Source organism: Dasypus novemcinctus, chromosome 1 (assembly GCF_030445035.2).
Source record: "Dasypus novemcinctus isolate mDasNov1 chromosome 1, mDasNov1.1.hap2, whole genome shotgun sequence".
Lineage (NCBI taxonomy): Eukaryota > Metazoa > Chordata > Mammalia > Cingulata > Dasypodidae > Dasypus > Dasypus novemcinctus.
The window spans coordinates 55,935,548-55,963,440 of record NC_080673.1 but is presented as its reverse complement, the minus strand read 5'-3'; positions in this window follow the sequence as shown (position 1 = coordinate 55,963,440).

Here is a 27,893-nt window from a genome sequence, read left to right as displayed (position 1 = left end):
AGCCATCTAAAAGTTCCTGTGCACAGAGTCCAATGCTGGATAGAAGGAATCATAAACTGTTCCTGTCATACTTTCTCCAGAGAGTGATAAGTAGAGTAATGTGGTGCATTTGAGTAGTTTCAATAGCCTAAAATTTCCATCCTCCTTAGGAAACTCTGTGACTTGAGATATTCACACTTGTACTTTGTCAAAGAGGAAACTCACAAAATGTAGATGGAATGCGTTAAAAATTAATAGAGTTAAGACTCAGAAAATTTTGTGTGAACATGGTATAAAACATACACCGTTTCTGAGGAGAGAAAGAATATTGATGAAGGGTTTACACCATACAGTTCTCAGAATTACATCCAAACAAAAGATTTTGATAATATCTTAAATAGTACTATACTTTAAAAATATATATCCCAGAGACTTAAACATATAACTGAATATCCAAGCCCTGAGTTATTTAATTAATTGCATTTTTTAAGTCAACTGCATTATATGAAGCAGCGTAGAAGTGTTCCAAATCGGGGAAGGGTAAGGGGAATAACTTCATTTTTGGTATGACTCAGAAAGCTTAAAATATTTAATTTTACCTTTTTCCCCTTTACAGTTGAAAAGAATAAGGGTGTAAAACTGGGAAATTGAGGATGTTATTTAGTAGAAATCCGGGCTGCCTCTAGACCGATAATGTTCCTATCTATTTTTAAAAATCTTATACATGAAGATTTTACATGAGTTTTACCACCAAGCCACACTTCTTGAGAGAAATCTTTGAATTTGGAAGGCAATCTCCATAGAACCTGCCAAATATGGGAGGGAAATCATTCTCCTTATACAGCTTAAAGTTAAATCTCTTTGTGCCAGTTGGATGCCATAATTCACTCAAGCTAGGGTCTAATGACTCTCGCAGGGTTTCTGAGGAAAGGGAGTTTTCTGCCTTTCTGGAAGATGCCATGTACACAGGCCCTGGGCTAGCTGGAGAGGGAGCCAAACAGGTGTCTCATGAACTATTACTGGGAAGAATAGGAGGGAATGTTGACTGGGACGGCCTAAGGGTTCAATTAGCTACCATTTTATATCATTCTAATTAATTGGTGTTAATCAGTTTGGTCTCCAAAAAAATTTATAAACTCCTAAAAGAGCTTTAATTTATGTTCTTTCTATTTTTTTAAATCTAGTACTCTGCTTACATGGTATTATTTATAGAGTGTGCCCTGTTGATCTCTGGTTAAACTGAACTGTACACATGTTAATCTCTGAGGAAAAATGGGTTTTATAAAAATTGCAAACATTAATCATGCCAAAGACGATTAAGTCTAGTAGATCGTTTTACATAATAGGAGTTTTATATCAAACTTCTTCTATTTCGGGAACTTTCCTCAATGTTTTTCTACAGTCCTGCTTATACAAAAACATTCTTTGGTTTATATTGGAGCCCAGTCAGTTCATGAAGCTTATACTGGAGCCCAGTCAAATTCTTTCACTCTCCTCCTGTATTTCTTTGTTTAATGGCCCACATTCCCCAAACTCAATCTCTGTTGTTAATTTCCTGAAGATTGTATAGAATGCTGCTTAAATGAGAAACATCAGTTCTAAGGATGTAGGCATTGCCTTAATTGATCAGATAAACATGGTCCATTTAGTTTTGCTTTAACTCAGACTTCAAAGTACCAAGCTGTATGCTTGCTTCATTTTGGCAGAGGCAAAAAGCCTGAAACTCTTCAGGAGGTACGGAAGCAATGGAAATTAGGCATCTGCCCAAAATCTAGGATGAAGAATAAACACTTAAAAGCCATTTTTAATTTCTACTTTGAACTGAAAGAAAAGGAATTTCAAGAACATTTGAAGATAGGAAAAGGGCAATTTTCAAGACCATGAACCCATTTAATAGCAAAGGATGCCATCTCAAGGCCACGGAATAGTAATCTTTCTTTATTAAAGTTCCACCAACCCTGTCAAGATGAAACACAGTTTCTAAATTTTCCTTCACTCTTCTAACTGCTATATGTTAATCCTAAACATGGTCTTGCCTGGGGAAGGTTCCTACATGGAGTTTTGAACTTCTAATCGAGTCTTTCTTTTCAGTAACCGTTAAAAAGATGATTCAATTTGGCTGTATAGTTTTCCTGAGATGAGCAGCTTTCTAAGTCTATTTTATTATGTTATTCCACCCCAGCAATGAGCTAATGCTGCCCAGCACAGGGCTCCTTCAGATGCAGGAGGCAAAGAGGAGGTATTTATGTGTTCAAGTAACCTTTCGGAGGATCTTTGGAATGCCTAATGCCTGACATCCATAGCTGCCCAGCAACATTACCTGATAAATGATGCTCAGGGATCAATAGGGACATGTGATAATTTGGAAGGAATAACATGAGCCCTCCACCCCTTGCCCTGGCTAAGGGCTTAGGGTCCACTTGGGTTCTGTCATCTACTTATACCTGAGTTATTTCTCTTTTAACATTTCCGTTATTCTCTGAATCTATTGATAATCACTACATCTTGATAGTAGTCAGTACCAATATGCTTATGGAGAACCATTCGTATTATTCTGCAATCTGGGTATGATTTAGGATTTACTTAATGATCACTTCATAGTCTAGTCTGCTCTTCAATCTATGTTTACTATAAATAGTTTTTTCAAATAAAATCAGTTATCAATGACATTGGAATGATTGAAAGGAAAGAACTATCTCAATTCCTATTCAACAATTAGATCATGTAAGAAATCAGTAGATGTAAGATTCAGTAATTTTTATCTTTTATTATTGGTAGACTTTTGGGAGAAGGGAAAGAAATATGAAAAAGAGGGAAATGGACTTTGGCCCAGTGGTTAGGGCGTCCGTCTACCACATGGGAGGTCCGCGGTTCAAGCCCCGGGCCTCCTTGACCCGTGTGGAGCTGGCCCATGCGCAGTGCTGATGCGCGCAAGGAGTGCCCTGCTACACAGGGGTGTCCCCCGCGTAGGGGAGCCCCACGCGCAAGGAGTGCACCCATGGGGAGAGCCGCCCAGCGCGAAGGAGGGAGCAGCCTGCCGAGGAATGGCGCCGCCCACACTTCCCGTGCCGCTGACGACAACAGAAGTGGACAAAGAAACAAGACGCAGCGAAAAGACACAGAAAACAGACAACCGGGGGAGGGGAGGGGAATTAAATAAATAAAAATAAATCTTTAAAAAAAAAAGAAAAAGAGAAGCAGATATTTTTTAAAAAGGTGAAAGTCAGCATTTTCGACAGGTACTAAAGTCTCATTTTTCTTAAAGGGAAAAATGAATGCACTGCTTTACAATGATTTTGGTTCTATCAATTCTTGAACCACAGATGAATGTGTTTTATCTCTTCATAATTGTGTTGTTGCTTTAGCCAGGATGCTGTGGCATTTTACCAACCTTTATAAAGTCACATTTTTCACTAAAATAAAGAAGAAAGAAAACAATTTTTAAAGCAATTCCTTCTTCATTTTGCTGTGTCTTTAAACAATGCTGGAGTATCTCTGTGGCCCTGGCTGCTGGGTTTTGGGCTCGTTTTCCTGGGCCTCTAAGGCTTCCCTACTGCTTGGACAGGAGGAGGCAGAAGGGCTGTTTGTAATTTTTCCAGTTTTGCTTTCTCACTGACATGACAGTGCACAGCAGTCTAGCCTATTCTTTTATTTTTCACCAATGTGAAGGTGTGCAGTCACTTAGCAAAAGAAACTACCAATGGCTAAAGCGAGCAAAGAGGGAAAAAGGACCAAGCCAGTCTGGTTTCTTTTTGGCTTAAAACGGCCTGAAGTTAATTGCTCACATAAGAAAAATAACTGGTGGTGCTGTAATTGAATTTTTATGGAAATAAACAGGTGGCAGATTTACTATAGCTGTGGGGAGAGTAGGGGGCAAAATGCTATAGCCACATTAACCTGTTTAATAGCTTCAGTACTCATAGTAAAAAAAAAAAAAAAAGAAAGTGGTGATCCTCATTCAGTCAGTTGGATGCCAAATGTAAATAACTACAATTACCCTAGCATGCCCATGTGGTTGAGCAGAAAAGGGCAGTGTGCCAGTTTCTACTTGGTTTTCATGTTTATTAGTTAAACTCCTATAAGTTTCAAAAACCAAATATTTTAATCCACAAAAAAAACTTAGGAAGAAAGAGGAAGAAGAAAGAATTTTTAATTTGAAAATGGGAAAATAGACAGACAGCCAGATAGCTGGACAAAGGCTCTGCTTATATTAACTGACACAGCAGAAGTCTTTTAGCCACAAAAGACATTACCCAGACTTCTGGGCACCAGAAGAATGAACTAAAGGCAAGCTTTGCACTATGCTTCCCCCCAGTGGCTAGGTTTTGGAAATGCACTTTGAAACTAAGAAAAGGAAAATTAGGGACAGTCTGGTGAGCTGTGCAAAGAACACCACAAGCATCTTAATGTACCTGCCATTTACGTTTGAGCCAAATATAAAAATGAGATTTTGCATTTAAATTTTGCTGACTTGCCTTCAGGCAAATATAACATGAATTATTCATATGTATATGTGACAGTTTGAGATTATTTATGAAGACAGAAAGAGAAAGATTATGTTCCTAAACTACTATATTCCTCTGTTCCTCTAGGTATGACATCCTTTGATTGTATTAAATTCAGTGAGGGGCTTCTGATTATGTTTACTTGATAAATCAATTTAATGCTTCTGATTGGGCTATATCAATAAGGAGTAACTCAGGTTGAGTCTCTACCCCCTCGGTGGACTGATATAACTGGACACTCACTCAAGAAGAGTATTTATTATATTATTACATCTTGTGGAGACAAACTGTAACTATAGTTCATGATATATGTTAAAAGATTATAACCTTGCAAGTTTATAGATCCAAACATTAGTAATGAAAACCATTGACAGTAAATTAGTACTTCCAAGGTGTTCCTTGGTCTTCGGGGTGTGTGTTCAGCCAGAGACACCGTGGAGCACGTCTACGATTTGTGAATCCAAGTTAAGCCCTGAGCCCTGGAGATCACCAGTCCAGGGCTCAGCCCCCTCCTTAGGGAAGCCCCTGCCACAGGACGTTTATTTGCCAACCTGAGTCTTAAAAGGCCCATTATGTGAATTTGTATCTAACTGAAAGGCAACACTTCATTTATAAGCTCTTTAATGACCCTTTATTTGCAATAATAATGTTGTAATATTTAAGCAATAAAAAAAAGAAGACATGGGAAGAGAGAGAACTCTGTCATTTTTGATCCTGGGGCCCCGGGCAGAATGAGCCATTCACCTGATAGTTTGCAGCTGACCTTGGGAAGAGAGCCCAGAATGATAACGGAGGCCCTCAGAGACAAGCGCTCTGCTAGGCTGCAGCGAGATCAGAAGCTGGCCACCAGGCCTCAAGAGGAAGCGGCCGAAGCACAGCAAAGCTCCCCCACCATCTTGCTTCAACATGTGGCAACTGATTTTGATGAGAAAACAACCTTGAGTTGGACTCTTTAGGGCCTTATACCTGTAAAATTTTACCCCAAAAATAAATACCCTTTGTAAAAGCCAACAGATTTCTGGTACTTTACATTGGCACCCCTTTGACTGACTAATACTACACACACACAGGTATCTTTTCAACATCAGGGGATTGAAACACATTTATAGAAAAAATAAGTGTGTATAAGACACAGAAGCACTTTCTTTCAGGGTATCAGGGAGACATCTCACCAGCATTGTGAGTGAAACACAACCGACCTCGGGCAATTTTCTGAGGTCTGAGAGTGGACAGATTCCCAGATAAGTAATTTAAAAGCAGGTGAGTTAGCTGAGTAGTAAAAGACTTTGCACAAATATGTCACAAAAAGAGAAATGGGGATGAGTGAGGAAAAGAGAATCTGAAAGTCATTTTACAAATGAGAAATATTTTAAACTTGATTTTATTCAACTGGTCAAATACTTAATACACAAAAGTATTAGAACCAGAGGAATCTAGCCAAACATTAAAAGCTAACTCGGAAAGTTTCATATTTGTTTTTACTGTTTCAGGTTTAGAAGTTTCAGAGATTAGAGTTTAGAAGTGAAAGGGGCTGAAAGACTACTCTCCTTTTCTGTCAGTTATTTTTTCTTAAGCCAACAAACCTTTAGCGAATCCTTGCTAAGTGTGTCACACAGTACTGACAGCATCCCAGGAGGAGCTTTATCTTTATGAGTGCAGTTTTTTGGTGTAGTCTCAGGCTCTTCTCTTCTCACTCTACATTTTCTCCATATCTTTAGTCTCCTCATGTATGGACCAATGACTTCCATATATATTTCATCACCAAACTGGTCCTCATGTACATGTCTAATTTCCTGTTGACAATTCACAGAAATGTGCCAGGGCCATCAAACTCTACATGCCCAAGAATGAATGAATTCCTGATCATTGACCCAATTTGATTCTCATTCAGTGGCTCCACTCTGTGTCCTCCATATATGTGTGTGTACATACATATACTCACATATATTCATGCCGTTTTGCCACCAGAAACCTAAGGGTATTATTTGCATTTCCTACTTTCTTATCCGCACCATTCACCCCATTACCAATTATATTTTCACCTCCAAATAGCTCATAATCTACTTACACATTTCTATACCCACCCAAAAAATTCTCACTTGGATTGCTGCAACTGCTCACTAACACATCTTGTCTGTCTCTGATTCATACCTGCACTGTAGCGGGAGGTGTCTAACATCTGACCATGATAGACCCCTGCTTAAAACCACAATTCATTTTCAAATGCTCCTGGTATAAGGGTCAATCCTGCAAGTTTAGGTCCCTGCCTCCTACTCCAACCTCCTGTCTCACCACTTTGCCCTCACATTCCTCCATCGGGGTATACTATCCTTGGTTCATTTCCACGAGGGCAGAATTCTCTCCTGCTCTGGAGTTGTTACACAGAATTTCCTGTCTATGGTGTTTTCACCTTCTTTCTGCTTGGTTAACACCTACCTTTGTTTTAGAGATCATCTGAAGTGTTGCTTGCTGAAAGACACTTTTTTATTTCTACATTCCCTGTTCCCCCCTCTAACCTCCCACCACCACCCAACACAAAAAGTCAATAAAGGGTTTCTAAGTAATACAAGCTCATAGAATTATCTTGAACAATGCCAGTCTTCCCCACTAAAATATCTGAGCCACAAAAGCAAAGACCACGCCAAGGTTTGTTCATCGTTATGCCCCTAACACATAGCACAAAGCATGAATCTTGGTTGTGACTCAATAGGTATTTTCTAAATGAAGAACTAAGGTAGACTTTATAATCATTCAGTGTCTCTGTACTTCCAGGCCTTTACATCTTCCACACAGATCTTCATAGAGATACTAAAGGAATCATTAGCCCTAGATCTTTCATGCTTTTTGCTGATATCTTTAATCTCTGCTATTCACTTGTGATGCAATGTTGCTTTGGACTGTAGTACTTTAATAGGTAAGGCCACCTCCACCAGCTTGGCATTTCCTATCATAAAAGTCCTGCTCCATGATTCAGGAATCAAGTAGGGGATTCTGCCTATTGCACAGATCTATTCCAGTTACATACTCAGAGAAATAACCACAATAATAGAGACTTAGATCAAAGCTCAATTTATAACCTGGGGTACAATTTGGCTTTCTAATCAGAAGACCAAAGTAATATTCTCCTTATTCAGAAATTACGGTAGCTCAGAATCAGTATTTATTAATCCTTCAAAGCTCTGGCTATGTTTACTGTATGTGGAGGATCTTTACATCTGGTTTGCATTCTGTTAACACATAGATAATAGCTAGCATAAAATGTCTGTGTAGCCAGATTCTAGGATGTGTTTGTATCAGCATGACCTGAAATACAAACATTTCATTTTTTTCACAACTCAAAACAATAACATTTGGTACCTGAAAATGTTTATTTAATTGGTGATCCCTAAAAGTATATTACCCTTAGAATGTAATACCACTGTTCATGAAACTTGTTAGATCACTTTTTAAAAAAGCAGTAAGTCTTTGGAATTCTTACTGCAGAAGGACGGCATTTCCCAGCTATTCTGAATAAACTCAGACAAAGTTCATGCTAACCAGATTAAGGGCCATTTATCTGCCAAACATAGTAAATGGCCACAGATCCTTTGGTGAAGGCAAGGAGGAAGATTTATTACACATGCACATAATATTATTGCAGAGTCTATTATCAGAGGATTCCAGATTATGGAACTAACTCAGGTTTGAGCATTGGGTGAAAAGGATAAACTCTATTGTGGCCCAAGTCAGGCGTGTGTTTTCCAGTTGTGGAGTGTTTTCTGGAACATTAATGTATTATTCCAGTGTTTTAGTTTGCTAAAGGCTGCCGATGCAAAATACCAGAAATTGGTTGGTTTTTATAGTAGTAATTTATTAGGGTAAAATCTTATAGTTCTGAAGCTGTAAAAATGTCCAAATCAAGATATCGTCAGAGATGCTATCTCAACAAAGGTCAGCTGTTGGCAGATCCTGGACTTCTGCCCTCTGGCAAGACAAAATGGTGGTCAGATTCTGCTTTCACCTCCAGATCCACTTTCTCACAGAGCTCAGCTGTGGGCCATCAGGCATATGGTTTATCTATTCCCAGGTTACATCTCCTCAGCTTTGTGCTGCGCTGCTGATTCCAGCCTCTGGCTTCTTTCTCAGCCTCCTAGGGTTACTCTGTCTTCCTGTGGTTGTAAAAGATCCTGGAGTCCTCTCTTACATGCCAGGATAAAGTGGCAGCTCTCTTTCTCTGTGCACCTCTGAATATTTCTCCTGTTTATCAAAGACTACAGACAGAGGTCTGAGACCCATTCTGCGTCATGCCTCAATGAAGTACTCCAGTCAAAGCCCCCCAAATAAATTCAATCCAACCAAAGGGTCCCACACCCACAGGAATGGACTATGTCCAAGAACTTGATTGTTTCTGGGATTCACAAAAGTCTCAAGCTGTCACAACCACCTATTTCAATCAAGAGACTTGATAACTGGCCAAATACTACTAAAGATTCCTATAATTCAGAACATTCTAAACTCTGAGATTGCATTGCAGCATCATCTTATGGTAAGTATAACTCTTTTGCCTCATAACTGAGGATGAGGGTTGTTTGCATGGGATCATACAGTCCACAGTTCAATGCTTCCATTCTCTACATTATTTAGGGGATTTCTAGGATTTCATCTTCATGATTCCAAACCCCCAGTGAGTTTGGATTATAAGTAAGTAAATGAGTCAAGAATAAGACATACTCCAGCCACTCTGGCTAACACTTGATATAGCAGCAGTAGTTCAAACTGATAGTTCATCCCTTTGTAAAATTGTGCCTTACCTGCACAAAGTCAGTTTTAGAATTATCATTCTTACACATATTCCCAAGTTTTGCCATTTTAAAGTAAATTAAATTAACATTCTCCACCCAGATTTTGCAATGCAGTTGAATCCTCTGGGACATTCTAGGACCTGACCACTAGCTAGAATTCTGCAGATATTGGGGAATTTGGCTGTTCCAAGTGGTGAGCTGGCTTCACTTGCAAAGGTATTCCTTCAGGAGGACAAATACAATCTCCAAGCAAGAGAAAACAGCTCCTTCAAATAAGAAAGAAGTAGTTTTGCAGGTTCTAAGAAGAGTGATGTGTTGGTTAAATGGTAAACAATCCACTCTCCAGCTTCATGATAAAAATTCCCAAATTTGTAGGCTGACTTTAAGTTGTCACCATGTCATCACTGAACACAGAGTGGGAAAAAAACAACTAGCTCTCATAATCAGAAAGGGCCAGCTTCAGCATAGCACTGCCAAGGATGAGTGGGGGTAGGAGTTCAGGGGACGTTCAACATCTTTGGAATCAACTAATTTGGTTCAATTCTGTTTCTTCGGTTTCTGTACTTTTCTGATCATGCTTTCACATTCACATAAAAGGGCCAGAAAGACTGCAAATTTAACAAATACTGTAATGTGCCAACCTTACTATCAAACTTTGAGTTTGATGTTCAACTACCTGGAAGTCAAAAGAAGCCGAGAGAATTAAAAGACTCCTCTAGCTTGGTTAGAGAGTGTCCTTGAGATTCTGTCTTTGCCATAATTAATAATTTAAGGAGTTGAGCTCATCATTCATCTTTTTTCAGCTGTTCACTACTCTCACAACAGAACCCGTATGCCTATAGTCTTTTATTTTATCAGTTTAATGACAGCAACAACTTGGTTCCCCCAAAGCCTTGCCTTGAATAGGCATTTCATTCCAAAGGAGCCTTTCATGCCAGAGACCAGAGGCAGTACTTAATTAGCTCTTTCACCACTACGTGCAATGGGCTGCCAGGCTTGTCCCTGAATAATAATGGGACTTCAGTTGCTTTCAGCTCCAGCCTGAAAACGAGTCCATGTTCTCACTCCTAACCCCACTTTCCCCAAGGTTTGATTACATTAAATCCATTCCCAAATGCCACTTTTTTTTGTATCGTAAGGTCTTCAACTCCAAGAAACATAAACCAAATATGTCTTAATTAAGAGAAGAAAGGAATTTATGGGAAAGATACCAGTTAGCTCACAGAATTCAGTGAAACATGGAAAACCAGAAAGTGTGTGGGAGCCAAGGGAGATTAGGCAGCAGGAAACATATCAGAGGAAAAAGTCTAGTTTGGGACAACTCAGGCTCTGTTTCAGGGACTGCTGTGGCCACTGCTACCCTTGGTGACTAATTTCTCCCCTACCCCCCAGTGGAATCATCTAATTGCCATGCCAAGAACACACCTATCCCCTTGCTGTCTGGGCGTAGGAAGATGAAGCAATGTTCCTCTTCATCCTTGGAGGTGAAAACCAGCCGCCACCAAGACTTGGAAACTATGATTTTCCCCAACTAGTAAGGATGTTGAGTTTAAAACTATGTCAACTATCCCCTTCAAATAGGGACTGTGTGTTTCCATAAAACAGTTTCAAAACAAAGGGAACTGAAAGTGGTACTGCAATAAACAGAGCAGTGAATTAACAGAGAGGAATGATAACAGGAATTGTAGGTACTCAATCAAGAAACTTTGTAGGAATAGAAGACAAACGGAAACACAGGTTTGAAACGAGTGCTTTGTTTCTTTTCCTTTGAAGGGGTAAATGCAAGTCAATAAGAAGGATGCATTTAAGGGAAAAAGACGGATTATTGAAGAAATTAAAAGGATAATTGAAGAGCAAATGGAATTGGGTAAAATTGAAGCACATTTATTTGGATTAAGTTTATAAAGGCAGAGGGTAACTTTCCCCCTGAAATAGAGGAGGAAAGAATTAATGAAGATACCAATACATTTCAAATTGAAAAGGGAGAAGGTTGCAATTATTTATTAAAGGGCTCTCTGAAGCAGTCTTGATCTTCTCACATTAATAGGAGATAAAAGCAGGGTTCAAAGGTGAAAGAATGAGGCAGAACTGGAAACCGGGGATAGTTGAAAACATTTAGAAAAATGATAGCAAACTAGTGAATGATCTACTGGTATTTTATCATAGTCCCTGAAGTTGGGCTGATTTTTCCATTTAAGAAAAAATGTGCAGACTAACACCAGCTCCTTCAGTCCTAGTAACAGCCTTCAATATGATCATATGTACAATAGAGCAGAAGGTTTTAGTCACACATCCATACATGTAAAATGCAGATATACTCACCTTCTTGTAGTTACATTAAGTAAAATAAAACATTGCAAGAGGATGAAATAATTGTAACAATGGTAAATGAGTACCACATTTTAGTGTCTGTGGCAACTTTTTCTGTGGCTTTGAGATATCTTTGATGATTATTTAAGGAAACTAGAATTTAGCTATCCAATAGGAGTTCATATCAGGACTTAGATTCACCTGGTTTATTCCTTTCCCACAGAAGCTTCTGCATGCATTTTGAACTCAGATCAATTGCTGAAGCCCAATCTGTTATAGGAATCTTCCTAGAAGAAAAGGATATTTCATCAGAGACAGTCATTCATCCTAACCCACACCTCTCCTGCTTCTGATCTTCCACTGTTAAAAACATAACACACCAGAGGAAGATTGTGCTATATTTCATGAGTGCTCTGGGCCGCCACCAAGGGACAGTTCCATCTGTTATTTGCTCTCAGCTTTGCTTACTGATAAAACAGGAAGGACAGCTTGCTGATGGGCTCTTTGAAGCAAATGGCTCCTCTCTTTCCTGCAATTAATGTTTATAAATTATTTCTACAGTAAGCAATCTGTGTGGCACTATGATTTCAAAATTAGATTCGATAAATTAAGGGCCCGCATTCATTACAAGAGGAGCACAATTACAATGCAACTCTTGAAGTTTACTGTTGTGCTCTACCTTTTGTGAAACTGCTGCATGAAATCAAACACTGTCATTAATTCTGTTGATTATCATCCTCCTATAGAAATCTGAGATTATATGTTCAGTTGTTGAAATTTCATTTTATGTACAGTATAAGTTAGAGTTTTAGGTGTTCATGGAAAACAGGATTTAGGGCACTTCAAAATTTCAGAGACTAGGTAATAGCCTTGTGGCTGCAACAAAGGGAAATGACTTGGAGAACAAAGCACAGGTATAACCAATGTGATTTTTTTTTCCAAAATGACTCTGCCATTCCAATCATATACCATTCTTACAATAAAGAAATAGTTGTATATTTTCTTGTTTCTGCACTATTTTAATGGTGATTTCCACAAATCTAGAATATTTATCTCTTTTCTAAATTGGAAAACATTCTTTTACCTGAACTTGCCATATGTTGCCTTTTTTTCCTTATTTCATTATCTGTGGCCAAATGTGTCTATGTTTTCATTTTGAACTAATTATTGCCCATGCTAAGTAATAGTATATTTTCCAGGCAAAGTGAACATGAAATTTATATTAGAAGAGTCACTTTTAAAAGTTAGAAATTTTAGCTTTCCAGGCAACACCTCTCAGTTCAAAGTACAAGCAAGAATAACTGGAATCATGATTTCTAAAGACTGAAGATGGGGGAGAGAGATATTGAGCAATGCAAGAGTCATTTAAAGACTACAAAAAGTCCAAGGAGGCAACTATCTCTAAATCTTTGTGTGAGACCAGATGAGCAAAGAAATCCTGCAAGGAGGAAGGATCAAAGGAAGAACAGAAATACTAAGATTGCTAGTTGAAAAAATATATAGTGCTTTACCTGAAAGAGCTATTCCTTGGAATACATTAATAATAGAAAAATGAAAGAAAGATGTACTGGGATGTGGAGGGAGAAAAATAGGTACAAAGCATCCTCTATACCATTAACAGAAAGTATTCAAAATAAGCAATTGTATTAAAATCCAGGCAAGTAGTATTGCATCCCTCAACTATGGCTATTTCATTTTATTTCATCATAACCAGTGGAAGACAACAACTGTTACACTTGTTCTCATGGCACCATGAGAGTAAACTAGTAAACCTGGCAGAGATCTGAAGACAAAGACTAATTACACTTTTTTTTTTTCAAGAATAACCTTACTAGAATTTGAATTGCAACATTCTTTGTCAACTCCAGTATTCCCTGAAAATTTAGATACACCTCCTTTAAAATGAGACTACACACACATTAGTAAGGAGCATAAAGGATGAAAATAAAGTATTCAGGAAGATTTTAGTTATTTTTTTCTGTTTCATTCTTTTTTTTTTTTAACCTTCCAATTATCCAGCCATTCTCAGTAGATTGAAATGGTATTCAAAACTGCATTGATTAAATGGAGAAGTGATCAGAAACCAATATGCCACAGATATGAAGAGACAAGTTAAGGTACAATTTAAAATGCCATCTGGTAGGATTAAAAGAAATAAGAATTCTCATTGGATTGGAGGAAAATATATTGTCATTTTCAAAGAAAGCAAGGGTATGATTAGTCTGTGTGACTGTAGCAGTTTGATATAATTGATGAATTCCAAAAAGAAATATTAGATTATTCTTGTAATCGCATCTGTACCTGGGCATGACTGAGTTATGATTAGGGCGTCCGCACCATGGGGTGGGGACTCACAGATAAAAGGCATGGTGAATAACAAGGCTTTTAATGTTGAAGTTTTGATTTTGGAGTTTGATGCTGAGGATTTAAACTGGAGCCCTAGGAAGTCAGCATGCAGAAAAAAGAGAAGCCAGCCCCAGGAAGGAAGGAACCTTGAAGCCCGAGTAAAGCAACCTCAGGAATGCAGGAACCCAGGAAACTTAAACCCTTACAGATGTCGGCAGCCATCTTGCTCCAAATAGACTTTGGTGAAGGAAGTAACTTATGCTTTATGGCCTGGTATTTGTTAGTTCCTACCCCAAATAAACACCCTTTATAATGGCCAGCAGATCTGGTATTTTGCATCAGCACCCCTTTGGTTGACGAATACAGTGACCAAGACCAATGAAATAATTTTTCTGTTGACTACAATCATCTCTCTTTGGGGAAAGTTAGATAAAACAAGAGCTACTGGGATGATTAGCAATGTGGTGATTCATCAGGGAGATTGAAACATTCACAGAGGGTGAAGAAGAGATCAGATTCAGGTATAAGATACTTTTTAATAAAGAAACAGGTGTTCACTGAGCCCAGAGAACAGTCTACCATGTAACAACTTTCAGCACGATAAAAACAGAAGATGGTAACTCTGAGGCATAATTTCTAAAAACACACAATTTAAAAAATTGAGAATGTAAAATGAGAGACTGAAGTGACATCTTAGGAATTACACACAGAACTTGAGACACCAGCCTCTCTTCTGGGTCGTCATCAACACATGGACTGTCATCTGCTGCAAGGAGTTGAACGGCACCTTTCTTATGGGTCCATCCATCCCTTATCAGTCCTAGGATCATTCCCTGTACAGAGTTTAGAGAATAATTTTTACTCTTAGTAAATGGACTGAGTAGTAAACCACTGCCCTTTACGCCAGAGTTAGATGCTTTGATTGCTCCTAGGTTTAACTATTTAACTTGAGGGAAAAACGTCTTTCTTTTTCATTTGAAGGGAATTACATGCTTGTATTTAGAGAACTAAAAATAACCAAGGCACCTACTCTGTTATTTTCCTATGAAGGTTGGCTCATTTTTGAGAGTGACTACGAAGACATAATTACTGGCTACTAATAGCAAGTAATTTCCTTTGATGTGGAATTTAAAAGTCTTTATTGCTTTATTTCAGATTTTTCTGCTTTCTAATGAAATGGAAAAGAAAAAATGGACAACACATCTCCTAATAATCAGGAGAAAAACTAAGTTCTCAGAGAAAAACAACCTGGCATATGACTACAAAGGAACAACAGTATTTAAGCAATAAAACTACCTATCATTCAAACGGTGTTTTTCTTCAAAGTAACCTCCACAGGAAGCTATTATTACAGTTATAATTATATTCTAAATATTTTGAAAGTACCACTTTTTGGAATTGCCTTTGTAGGCTCATTTTCAGCCATAGGAGATCAGACACTTTAACTTTGTAGTCCCATCTAGTAGCTAAAATTCTGCTGCCTACCCGAATTCATATTCATTCTTCACAGTAACTCCTGTCTCATTTTTTTTTACAGAGTCACTTAATTAAATAGCAGAAATTAAAAAAGGAAAAATTCATAATTAGAACTATTAATTTAAATCCAGATTCATGGGCTTCGAAATTTTGCATCATGTGTTAAATAGACTGTCTTAGTGGACATGAACTAACCCACTAATCCACTCCAACTTAACTATTGATTTGGTTGCACAAGGATACACTATATCTTCAGATAAACATTTAGAAAGAAAAGTTTCTTACATAGTCCAGTTGAAATGTCACAAGCTAGTTAATATATTTTGGCCCTCAACTGCCACTTTCAACCAGCTCAATACTAGTGCAGATTCTGCAGCTAGCTTTGGGACTATTACTCACTCCCAGTCTAGTTGTTTACAGTCCAAATGGTCATGTTCCTCCATTTAGGATGGTGAAAATTTGAGGATCAAATTCCTTAAATTATACTCTCCAGGCTAAACAAAGCCTCCCATTTCCTATCATTATGAATAAAGTTGTTTACTTTAAATTTGTTCCAATATCGGCTTGTACACTAGAGCAGTATGGCTGTTAAGGGGAAAATAACAAGTACCCACAACATGCAGTAAACCATAAGAACATGATTCCTGTCTTGTAAACTCTTACAAAATAAAGTGATATTATTTAATATAATAACCTCCCCCCGCCAAAGGCCTCATTGCATTATCATCATTATTGTTTTCAGTAAAACCTTTTGCCCAGGGAAGGATGGTGGCAAATATGACAAAACAAGCTTGATAAATTCATTGTTTCATATTTCTACAGTGTGTTCTATTAATAAAATTTTAGAAAACTATTTTCCTTTTATAGGAAATTTACTATGATCAGACACTGTGCTTGGAAGTTATAGAATTTTTGTTGCACATCTGTAAAGTAGGCATTACCAGAACCATTTTAAAGATAAGAAGATCAAAGTTCAAATAGGTTGAGTGCTTGTGATTTCAGCTCTGAAAGTTGTGGAGCCAAACTTTAAACCCAGATCTAACTCCAAAGTTTGCATTTTTATCAACTACTTCTGAGGATTTTAATTTGACTCATTCTAACCGTTTAGGTTTTACTAGGAAAAGTCTTGATTTCTAGGAGTCAAAATGCCTAAACTGTTACATATGACAAAATCTGTCAGCTGTTTAAACCTGAGATTAAATAAAACCCATGGCTTCCTATTTCTCCCATGTCTTCTTATTTCTCAGTTTGAAAAATTGTTAAGTAAATTTCTTTTTCTACTGGGTTACCACCAGAATCATACAGAATATGCTTTGAATCGACTGTCTGTCCCAAATGGCCAGAGGACAAAAGCTACTTTTATGTCATTTCTAGTCATTTCTAAACAGAAGCTGCAAGGCCAAAAATCACTGGAGAAATTCGCTCTTGTGAGATTTTTCAGTTCAGTTTTATTTTCCCTTGAGGTTCAAACAAACTTCCAATAATCATCTTGAACTTGGTGATGAACCAAACTCAGATTCAGACTACAGGTTTTCAGAGGGTCAGCCCTTCCATTTAGAATATGGCACAGCTTAAAGTGACGAGCCAAATAGGGTCAGATGTTCAATACTTGGCAAAAGCCTCAGCTGTCGTATTGAAACAATGTTGACAAGGTGGCAGGCTTTAAAATAAATCCCCAGTGGAGGCTGTTGATATCATTCTCACTTTTCCTTCTGTCTCCTAGTCTAGTCTGGCTGCATTCTGGAGTCCATGCCAATCAGGCACAGTACTTAGTAGAAAGTGCAAAGACTGCACAATACGCAACTATTTTCTTTTAGCCAGTCCTGCACGTAAGGTGACTTCCTTGTGTCCCCAGCAAAAAAAGACACACTGACACACAGCCCAAGCAGTCAGAAGGCAGCCTAATCCACCACAGGCCATACTTAGCAGCAGTCAACTCTTCCTAGTCAATTTTATGGAATAAAATGAGCACTGAGCACCATGAGTTCTTCCCGAAAAAACAAACCATTTTCACTAATGGTCTGAGAATGTTGCATAACTTTCTCTAGGTAACTACCATGTGTTTCTGTAAATAAGTCAGCTCACCAAAGTGAATAAAACATATATAATGGTTAAACAGATGCATCAATTAATTATCAGGGTGGCTACCACTTCTCTCTAATAAACTAACTTGGCCTACTTCAAGTTCAACTTAAGAGGTTAGCCCAACACACAAATACATTTAAGCTTCTTTTCAATGTTCATGTGGTATAATCAATTTCATCATTGCATGGACTATTTGATAAGAGCTATTTTTGGTATAAGGAAAATTAACTTTTTGATATATAACTCTTTCTCAAATAATAATGGTCTTGGAGATATAATATATATATATATATATACAGAGAATAACATCGTGTCAATAAATATTTGATATTAAGGGGAGACTGTTTTAAATGGATCCCATAATCTTTGCCTTTGTGTCTATATAATATATAGTGGCTAGCCCGTCTATCTTTTATTCGTAAAATTCTGAAGTTGTTATATAGGTACCTCAATAAAGTTATATTTGGTGGCCTAGGTGATCAGGAAGCCCAAACAAATGGCTTTAATGCAATAAGAGATTATAACACCACTACATTGATGAAGAAAGAAACACTGAAAAACTTTTTTCTTTAATAACCCCATCCTTAAGCTGATCTCTTTTTCATTGCTCTCAGAATATTAAAGCCATGGACAATTAACAGAATATGAAGGGGCCATAATTTGATCATATTCAGTTGTAACCCATTTCCAGATGGCTTACAAATATTCATTCAAAGGTGTCTCAAAGGTGGTAAGGAATGAGAGGGACTGACTGCCCACACCTGCTTTAGCCAGAGTAGCTCTGACTACCACCTATTGGTCTTTTATTTTATTTTATTTTTTAAAGATTTATTTATTTACTTCTCTCCCTTCCTCACCCCACCCCACCCCACCCCAGTTGTCTGTTCTCTGTGTCTATTTGCTACATCTTCTTTGTCCACTTCTGTTGTCAGCGGCATGGGAATCTGTGTTTCTTTTTGTTGCAGCATCTTGCTGTGTCAGCTCTCCGTGTGTGCAGCACCATTCCTGGGCAGGCTGCACTTTCTTTCACGCTGGGCGGCTCTCCTTACGGGTGCACTCCTTGCACGTGGGGCTCCCCTACGTGGGGGACACCCCTCCATGGCACGGCACCCCCTGAGCACATCAGCACTGCGCATGGGCCAGCTGCACAGGGTCAAGGAGGCCCGGGGTTTGAACCATGGACCTCCCATGTGGTAGACGGACACCCTAACCACTGGGCCAAGTCCGCCACCCCCTATTGGTCTTTTTTTTTTTTTTTATTGACTTTGTAATAATATTACATTAAAAATATATATATATGAGGTCCCATTGAACCCTACCACCCCCACCCCACCTCTCCCCCCCACCCCCAGCAACACTCCTTCCCATCATCATGACACATCCATTGCATTTGGCAAGTACATCTTTGGGCACCTATGCACCTCATGGTCAATTGTCCACATCATGGCCCATACTCTCCCCCATTCCATCCAGTGGGCCCTGTGAGGATTTACAATGTCCGGTGATTGCCTATTGGTCTTTTAAGCAGAGTTTCTCTTGGGGAAAAAAAGGCACTGTTCACAGAAAAATTAAAAATTACAACATTCTCCAAATCCCTCATTTTATTGATAAGCACACTGAAGTGAAATGACCAGGCCAATGTCACCCACTCCCTGGTGAAGCAAGCTAGTAAGATAGGGAATTAATAGACGGATCTGGAACCTGACAGGGAGTTCACGTGGACATCAGTAACCCCCTAGATGGCTGCTGGAAGACCCCACCCCTAAGATTCTGCTATCCAGAACAAAGACTTCTTCTGGGAGCAAGGAAAAGCCCCAGATGCGTCCTAGGGACTTTATCATTGGGTCCTCACTAGGAGATTGATGGTGGGGTAATCTATCAAACCAGCAAACTGCTGGAACCCCTCCCCTGCCATTAGCAAAGGGTGGAATAATTAATAGTTTATAAAGCAAACTGCAAGGCCTGAGTGCGCTCTTGCCCTGCCCTCTTGCCTCTGGACCCATTCCTGCCTCTGTGCACTGCTCTTGCCATTTTTCCTCTGTCACGTGGCCATGCAAGTAAACCTGGGAATTTATAATCTATAATGGGGATAAGTAGCTTGTAAATCAGCCCTTTTCATCCCTTTTCACCCCTACCTGGGACTCCTGCTCTATTATTTTCTCCCATTTCTTCCCTCCCTACCTGAATAAATTACTGACCTAACTCACCCAGCATGCTCTTGAAATTCATTTCTGCAGCATAGCTAGGAACCTAGATAAAATACGGTAACACTGGTACTAGAACACATCACTATTATATTCATGTTATTATATTTATGTTGATTCATATTCTGTGTAGAGCACCAAATCCCCTCTTTTATCCTGATTAAAATGCCCTTCTCCTTTTCTCAGTATAAATCCCTAAATCCCTTCTTGAACCCCAGCCAATTTCATCCATTTAACCACTTAGCTAAGCACTTAAGGAAAGCCTGAAGGAAAACATGGGGGTAGTAACTGGCTCAAGCTTAAGCAAAATCCCAGAGCAAGGTAGAAATGTTGACTTAATTGTAGGATCATCTTTATTATTGTTACCACTGTGATTATGTAATCATCACCATCTTCATCATCATTGTTTATATTTATATGGCTCTCAGTAATTTAACATAGTTCCACATAGGTTGCCTTATTTGATTATCAGTCAACAAGTATGTGAAATATCTTAATAAGCTGCTGTTAGAATCAAGAATTTGTTTGTACTACCTTGCACTTTTGATATGCTGCTTTGTAACTGTCCATAAGTTATATAACATGTACAATTTCTCCCACAAAATACTTAAAAACTTTCAAAGTCATCCATATGTCTCCTATTGCTTTTTATTACTTAAGTGTCTAACAAGGAGACCTGTTTATAGTAAACCATCTGCAAATTACTGGTTAACATTATTAGAAATAAAACCAGCACCCTTAACCACAGCTCCAGTGGCAAAACTGTTAAGTGCTGAAAATGGAAATTATCGGCATAAGAACTGCAGGAGTGCTGCAGGCTTGTGTGAACCCCCACAGCTTTTGATGCTAATGCCCCTGCTCCCCTTCTAGAAACCTTCTATTCCCTTTGTTTTATATATTGCTGCTCTCTTTTTAGCTGTTGGAAGCTTCCTGCTAAGTGCCATTTTTATGGCTTTTCTGACCCCCAAGTATTTGCTCATGGTATTCCTTTCTTTCTTCCTCTCTGCTTGAACTTCTCATCTTCCAAGATTCACCTCAAATATAGCTTCCTCTCTAAAGGATTTCTGGACCAACTATGTTGGAATTAGTTGTTCTTTCCTCTTTGGTTTTTTTTTTTCTGTTGTCGTTCTTCTGTTTTCTTTTGGAAATATATTCAGCTTTGTTAAAAAGGCAATACATTCAACGGGGTTCAAAAATGAAAAAATACAAACCAGCAAACAGTGGAAAGTCTTCTTTGCACCTTTATTTTCTGTCACCCAGTTTCCCTTCTCATAGTTGATTCTTGTGTTTCAAAAAAATACTTATGTACAAATAAGCAAATACAAGTATATGTTTTCTCTTTTTACACAAATGAGAAAAAATGGTACCCATTCTTTTTTTACATATTGATGTGCTTTGGAGGTGTTTTAATAATAATGCCTAGAGTAGAGCCTCATTCGCCTATAGCTGCATAGCGTTTTACTCTAAAATTATATCCTAACATTTAATGTCAGTTATTGATGAAAATTTAAGCTATTTTCAACTTTTCCTCTTATGAGCAGTGATGTAATTAATAATCTTGCCCATATGTCATTTTGTAAACATGTATTAATATACCTACAGAATAAATTGGAATTGTTCTATCAGAGGGTATAACATTTTAGTAGATATTCCAGTTGTGCTCCATAGGTCGTACACCAATTTATACTTCCTCAGACAATATGTGAAGTGCCTATTTCCTCCACATTCTTGATCACACAGTGTTATCAGATTTAGGGATCTTTGTCCATCTGAATAAGCAGAAATGTTATTTCAGTGTGCTATTAAGTTGCAGTTCTTTTTTTATGATTGCAGTTAAAAGCATTTTCATATTTTTCAGGGTGACACATATCTCCTTTTTAGTGTTATCTGTTTATATAATTTTTCCATTTTTGATTGGATAATTAGTCTCTTTCATTTAGAGAAGTTCTTTACATATTAGGGAAATTCAGTCTTTTTCTGTTATGTGAGTTGGAAATATGTTTCCAGTGTGTGCTGTTTGCCTTTTGTCCCTGCTTATAATAACCATCCTTGCTTTTTAGCTGCTTATTAACCATTCATTTATCATGACCCTTATCATATTGTGTCAGAACTGTTTCTGAATTAGCTATTAAACTTTGAGAACCTCAAGAGCAGATACAATTTCTTAATCAACTTTTTAATGCCTCTTGTACATAGCACAATTTCAGGCACCTAAAAGTCAGCAATACATTTTCTTTGAGTGAATCATTAGTTTATTTGTTTAAGGTTTTTTTGAGCAAAATTTTCTATTAACTTGGAATGATAAAATTGGGGTTGGCTATTTTTAATAGCATTTATTGTACTGTTTTTATTTGGGCTACAATCTAAAAGATGGCATGCATAACCAAGATGAGATTTATATGTGAAGGTGTGTATAGGAATGTGTATGTGTGTATAAACTCACATGTGTACTATGGGGTAGGGTGAAGGGGGCAAGCTCACATAACCATTTATAGGTTTACGCTTCCTTTTTAATATATAAAATAAATAAGTGCCAGAGTAAAGCCTCTTAAAATATATGGAAGGTTTTATACCAAGATCTCTAGTCCCAGAAAGCTATTTAAAAACTACAGCTTTGAAGTAAATCAATAGAAAATTAAAGGAAATAAGAGACTTGCCCTTCAACAAACCCAACATCAATCATACTACTTTGCGTGTTTTTAAATTTCCTTCTTGTATATCCTGGATGTGAATTCTAGGACTTCTTTTCATAAGAAACAAGTGAAACAAATAAAGTGAAATTTTAATTTTCTAGTACATCAGCCACTTACTCTCATGCTTTTGTTTTGCAAGCATTTCTGCAGGTGAATGAAAACACACTGACTTCAAGTTAGTAGGAATGGGAAGGGTGTAGAGTTCCACATGACATGCTCATCCATAACTTCCTGTTCAGTTCAGACCTTGATGAGGAGCCAGGGTGGCCCCTGCTTTGTTTGGTTTTGAGGTCTCTTGCTAGCCTGCAAATGCATAAGACCAAGTCATCTTGATCTACTTTCTCCCCCCTCCCCCTCCCCCCACATTCTTTTTTTCTTTCCACTAATGATTACACGGAAAATAAACCGTTTTCCTATATCAACAGCACTCAAATATGCCAGGGCAATGACCTCTTTCCTAAAAAATGAAATAAAACATATGGAAGGAAACTAAGAACTCTTGTCAAAATTATTCCCCTGTGAAATTAGTTACACTCCACAAGAAAATATAATCATGCCAAGAGTTTCTTTCTTCAGTGACTTTCACATAAACTGCAATAGAAAAAAAAAATCTGGTGTTCAGCTTCATAAGCTGTCAATGCCATTGGCTACCTAAACCCATTCAGATTTGATTATTTTTAGTCCACTTCAATTTCTACACAGCCCTGGTAGATATTTCCTTGGTTCATTGAATACAGCATTCACATCAGTTTATGATTGTGTTTTCACTGTCCTTGCTATAATTAACACAGCGACAGATTAAAAAATACTACTTAAAATAACTGGTGTAGAATTCACTTCCAAACAGAATACACATAAAAAAGATTATCCAACAGGGAGCTGCCAAATGTACTGTAAACTGGAAGGATTTCAACATCCCTTAAACACTCGGCTAAGAGCTAACTGAACCACATCTCTGCCCTCAGCAGAGCATGAAAGTCTGAGATTTGTTTCTTTTTCCATCCAGTCTGTGCCAGTTAAAACTATAGACTTCCACAGGTTAAATATATATTTCCAGTTTTACTGGTAGTGTCTACTTTCTCTTATTATAGGCCATACATATCCCTCTCAAGGATGCTTGAACCCTTTATGAACATGACATTCTGAAAAGCACTGCAGTAGAACATGCTTTCCCAACTTCCATCATCATCCTCATGTGGACACAATTGTGAATTGTACTATGCAAAGAAAATCTAACAGACATCATGCTTTTCCCTATGAAAATGTAACAGACTCTTTTTCCCTACAAGAACACACACACACAGAGTACTTAGAGACAGAGAGATGAATATAAACATTAAATTCTGCTCAAAATCTTCCATTGCAATCTCATTCCTTATAAAATCAAACACAATTTTCTCAACCTATCACTCAAAGACTTCCACAACATGAGCATAGACTACCTTTCCAGTCTAAATCCAATCTCCTCTTTCCTATTCCTAGAAAATCACATTACTCACAGTTTTCTTGTCATATGGTACTTTCCTATTGTCTGATCCTGCCACATAAATTTGTATGGGGTCATGGCCCTGGAGTCAACTAGTCTGACTCAAGAGGAAGGGAGAGAGAGGATTCTTTTGTGATTTTACCATCAGGCATCTAGTGTGGAACTATAAGGGAGTATTGTGAGGCATCATCTCTCAGAGCTCCTGATAGAAAATTTATATAGATCATTCCAAATAAGTTGTCCATTTAAATTGACATAAATGAGGATTTTATAATGAAGCCAGGAAGACAGAGAAAGGCTAGGAGATGTGTTTCAAAGTGGAGGGGGAGATTCAATCAAAGCTGTATAAATGAAAGGTGCTTCTCTAGAGTAGCTGGAGACAGAATTAAGGAAGTCAATAGAATGGGACATCCACCTGGGCGTTTAATCCAGGCATTCTTTCTGCATGGTACATCACTCCCATTCGTCAAGGCCCATCTCAAATACCACCTCATTCACGTAACTGCTTTTTATCCCTTCAAAAGAGGATACCGGGAAGCGGACTTGGCCCAGTGGTTATGGCGTCCGTCTACCATATGGGAGGTCCTCGGTTCAAACCCCAGGCCTCCTTGACCCATGTGGAGCTGGCCCATGTGCAGTGCTGATGCGCGCAAGGAGGGCCCTGCCACGCAGGGGTGTCCCCGCGTAGGGGAGCCCCACGCACAAGTAGCGCACCCCATAAGGAGAGCCACCCAGCATGAAAGAAAGTTCCGCCTGCCCAGGAATGGTGCCGCACACATGGAGAGCTGATACAACAAGATGCCACAACAAAAAGAAACACAGATTCCTGTACCACTGACAACAACAGAAGCTGAAAAGAAGAATACGCAGCAGCAAACAGACACAGACAACTGGGGTGGGGGGAAGAGGAGAGAAATAAATAAATAAATCTTTAAATAAAAAAGAAAGAAAACAAAAGAGGACATCTTTCCCTTTGCTGGTACTTCTTTCATGGCCTTTCTGTATGTGATTGTATGTTACAGTCTTTGATTTATTTGTTTTATCCCCTTACTCAATTATATGGGCTTTAAGACATGGGTTTTCTCTTAATACCAAATATGGCAATTACAAATCCCTGACACATAATTGCTGCTCAGTAAATATAATGTTATTTGAACTAGCATATGGATAGAGAGTAAATATTTGTATATTCAGTGGAACAAGGACAAAAGTATCAAGGTTAGACTATATCTCTGGAAGCTCTCCCAGATGTACAGGATCATTGGCACATCTTCAGCCTATTACATAGTGATAACTAGTTATGTTCTGAATGCATTGAATATTTACTTATAATTCTTCATGGGCCTACTCATGTAATGTGGGAATTTATCAGAATAAAATTTTTCACTAATATTTTAAGGTATTTGGGTTATGATGAATAAATAATTCCATAGAAATATATAAAAGGTGGTTATAATATCCTCTTTAGTTGTTCCTGGGATGAGATCATCTCATCCCACCTAAAAGTCTGACACCAGGACTAATTTATGTTTTGGTTCAAATTTAACCACTTTTAATTAATTTGACAATCTTTTCTCACTATTTTATCCATTCATTCTCTATATCATTTTGGAAATGTACAAATATTTGAAAAACACATTTCATATGAACTCAGAGTAGGATGCAAAGGAAAAATCTTACAGAATGTTCTCTGTGCGAGCTCCTAGGAAGGATGAAGTTAAATTTTCAGCTGAGCTCTAGCGAAGTCTATTGAATGTTTTAAATGTGTTCTATAATCAAATATTACCCATTGAATTTATCTTATTTTTCTTACTTTATTTTCCTTTTCTCCAATTTTTCTCACTTTTAAAAGTTTGATATCTTACAGGCCTCTTTAAGAACTTTTTATTTTAATGCTATCTAAATAATGGACACATGAAATTAAAGTGACTCATTTGCACTTTAATATCCTCAAGTAAAATATGGGGCATAGGAGCATAATATTATAAAGTGAAAAAAATATATGACTATTTTTGGTACATTTCCTTGAAAGCAGAAAGATTTTAAAACTAGCTGAAGTCTTTAACAAAAGTATATTCAATAACCTGATTTGCTCCTCATGTAGAAGCATGTCATTTATAGACTTTTATTTCTCATTTTTTCCAATAAAGTGTATGGTTTATTTTCCTCCTAATTGAATTTGGCAATATATTAGGCTTCATTTTTTAAAAAGTTTTGGATCACAGAGGGGTTCAACTATGGCGGAGGGCAATACTGGTGTGGGGGATGCATGGGTGGGAAGGAGTTCTCTAAGGCATGCATATGGGGTATATAGATATGTTCGGATGTTCATTAGGTATTGTCATAGTGACATACTGTCATAGTGACAACTGAAAGAGTGCTGAGTTCCCATCCAGGAAACTCTGTCGCATTTCCCAATGGAACAGCAACAATCCCTCAAGTGCAAGGACAAAGACCAGTGAAGAAGGATGGTACAATGATGGGTCCTTGATACTGATGACTATGCTTATGAGCCTGTGTGCTTGAAATTTCAACTAGGTCTAGAACTACAGGCTGCCTAAGAGTTACCTCCTGAGAGCCTCCATGTTGTTCAAATGTGGCTACTCTCTGGGCCAAACTCAGCATGTAAATACATTACCTTCCCCCCCAGTGTGGGACATGACTCCTGGTGATGCAACTAGAAAAAGACCTTGAATAAAAGGGGGGAATGCTAAAGACAAATGAGTTTATATTGTTAAGAGTCTTCAAAAATGAATTGGGAGGTCATCAGAGGGGTTGTGCTATGCAAGCCTCAGGAGGATTCCAGAGACAGACAAAGTAGATGCAATGCCAGGTACTAGTTCTCCTGAGGACTACAGAGACACACAGGTTCTACGGTCATGACAGATGGCTCTGGAGTTCATTGCCTTGCCAATAGGCCCTACTTTGGAATTTGTGCTCCTGATTGTGAGGGAGTTGGACTCAGATGTGACCTCTCTACATATGCCTCTTCCGTCACTTTTCCTGAACCTGTGATTGGTGCTGGGGTTTGTGTATGCTCAGGAGACTTGAATCTCTAGACTGTCCATATGCCAGCTGGACTCTGAGCCTCAGCAGACTTAGAGCACCTATTCTCTGGTTTGTTGAACATTCCCAGCTCAGCTGATAGGGAGGTCAGAATGGTCAATCACCACACCAGGGAACCAAGAGTGACTACAGCTACAAGCAGGAGAATCACATCCATCAGCCATGTGGTATCTTTGCCCACTCTTGATTTAGAGGTGGAGTAGATATCAGCATCCCAGGGTCCACAAGATGGGCAAATATAATATGGAGTGGAGTGGACTTGCTGGTATTCTACTATATTACGGTAGTGACTCTAGCAATGGAAGAAATTGTATCATTACATGGAGACGGTGGCCATGAGAGTTGCTGAGGGCTGGGAGAGGGAGGAAGAGGTGTGATATGGGGCATTTTCGGGACTTGGATTTGTCCTGAATGATATTGCAGAGATAGGTGCAGAACACTGTTTATCCTGCCATAACCCACTGGATGGACAGGGGAGAATATTAACTACAATGTAAACTGTGGTCCATGAGGTGTGGCGGTACTCTAGGGTGTGTTCACCAAATGCAATGAACATGCCTCACTGATGAAAGGGGATGTTGATGCAGGAGGAGCAGGGGGAGGGCTCTAGAGGGTATATGGGAACCTCTTTTGTTTTGTAACATAACGTTTTATGTGATCTATTCATCTTTTTTTAAAAATACGATAAAAAAATAAATAAAATTTTTAAAAACCTGAATGATGTACTTTGCATTCCCAATGAATGTAATTGTAATTCGACCTTTTTAACACATATGAATTAAAAAATTCAAGCTCTGTCAAAAAAACAAATAAAGTGTACAGTGAATAAACTCTTACCTACCTACCATATCACTCTTCTAATTCTATCATAAAGTATAATGGTAAGAAATCTTGACTTTCAAAATACCTTTGATTGTTTGTAGTGTTGGAAAATTACAAGAAATGCAGAGTGCTCATATTCA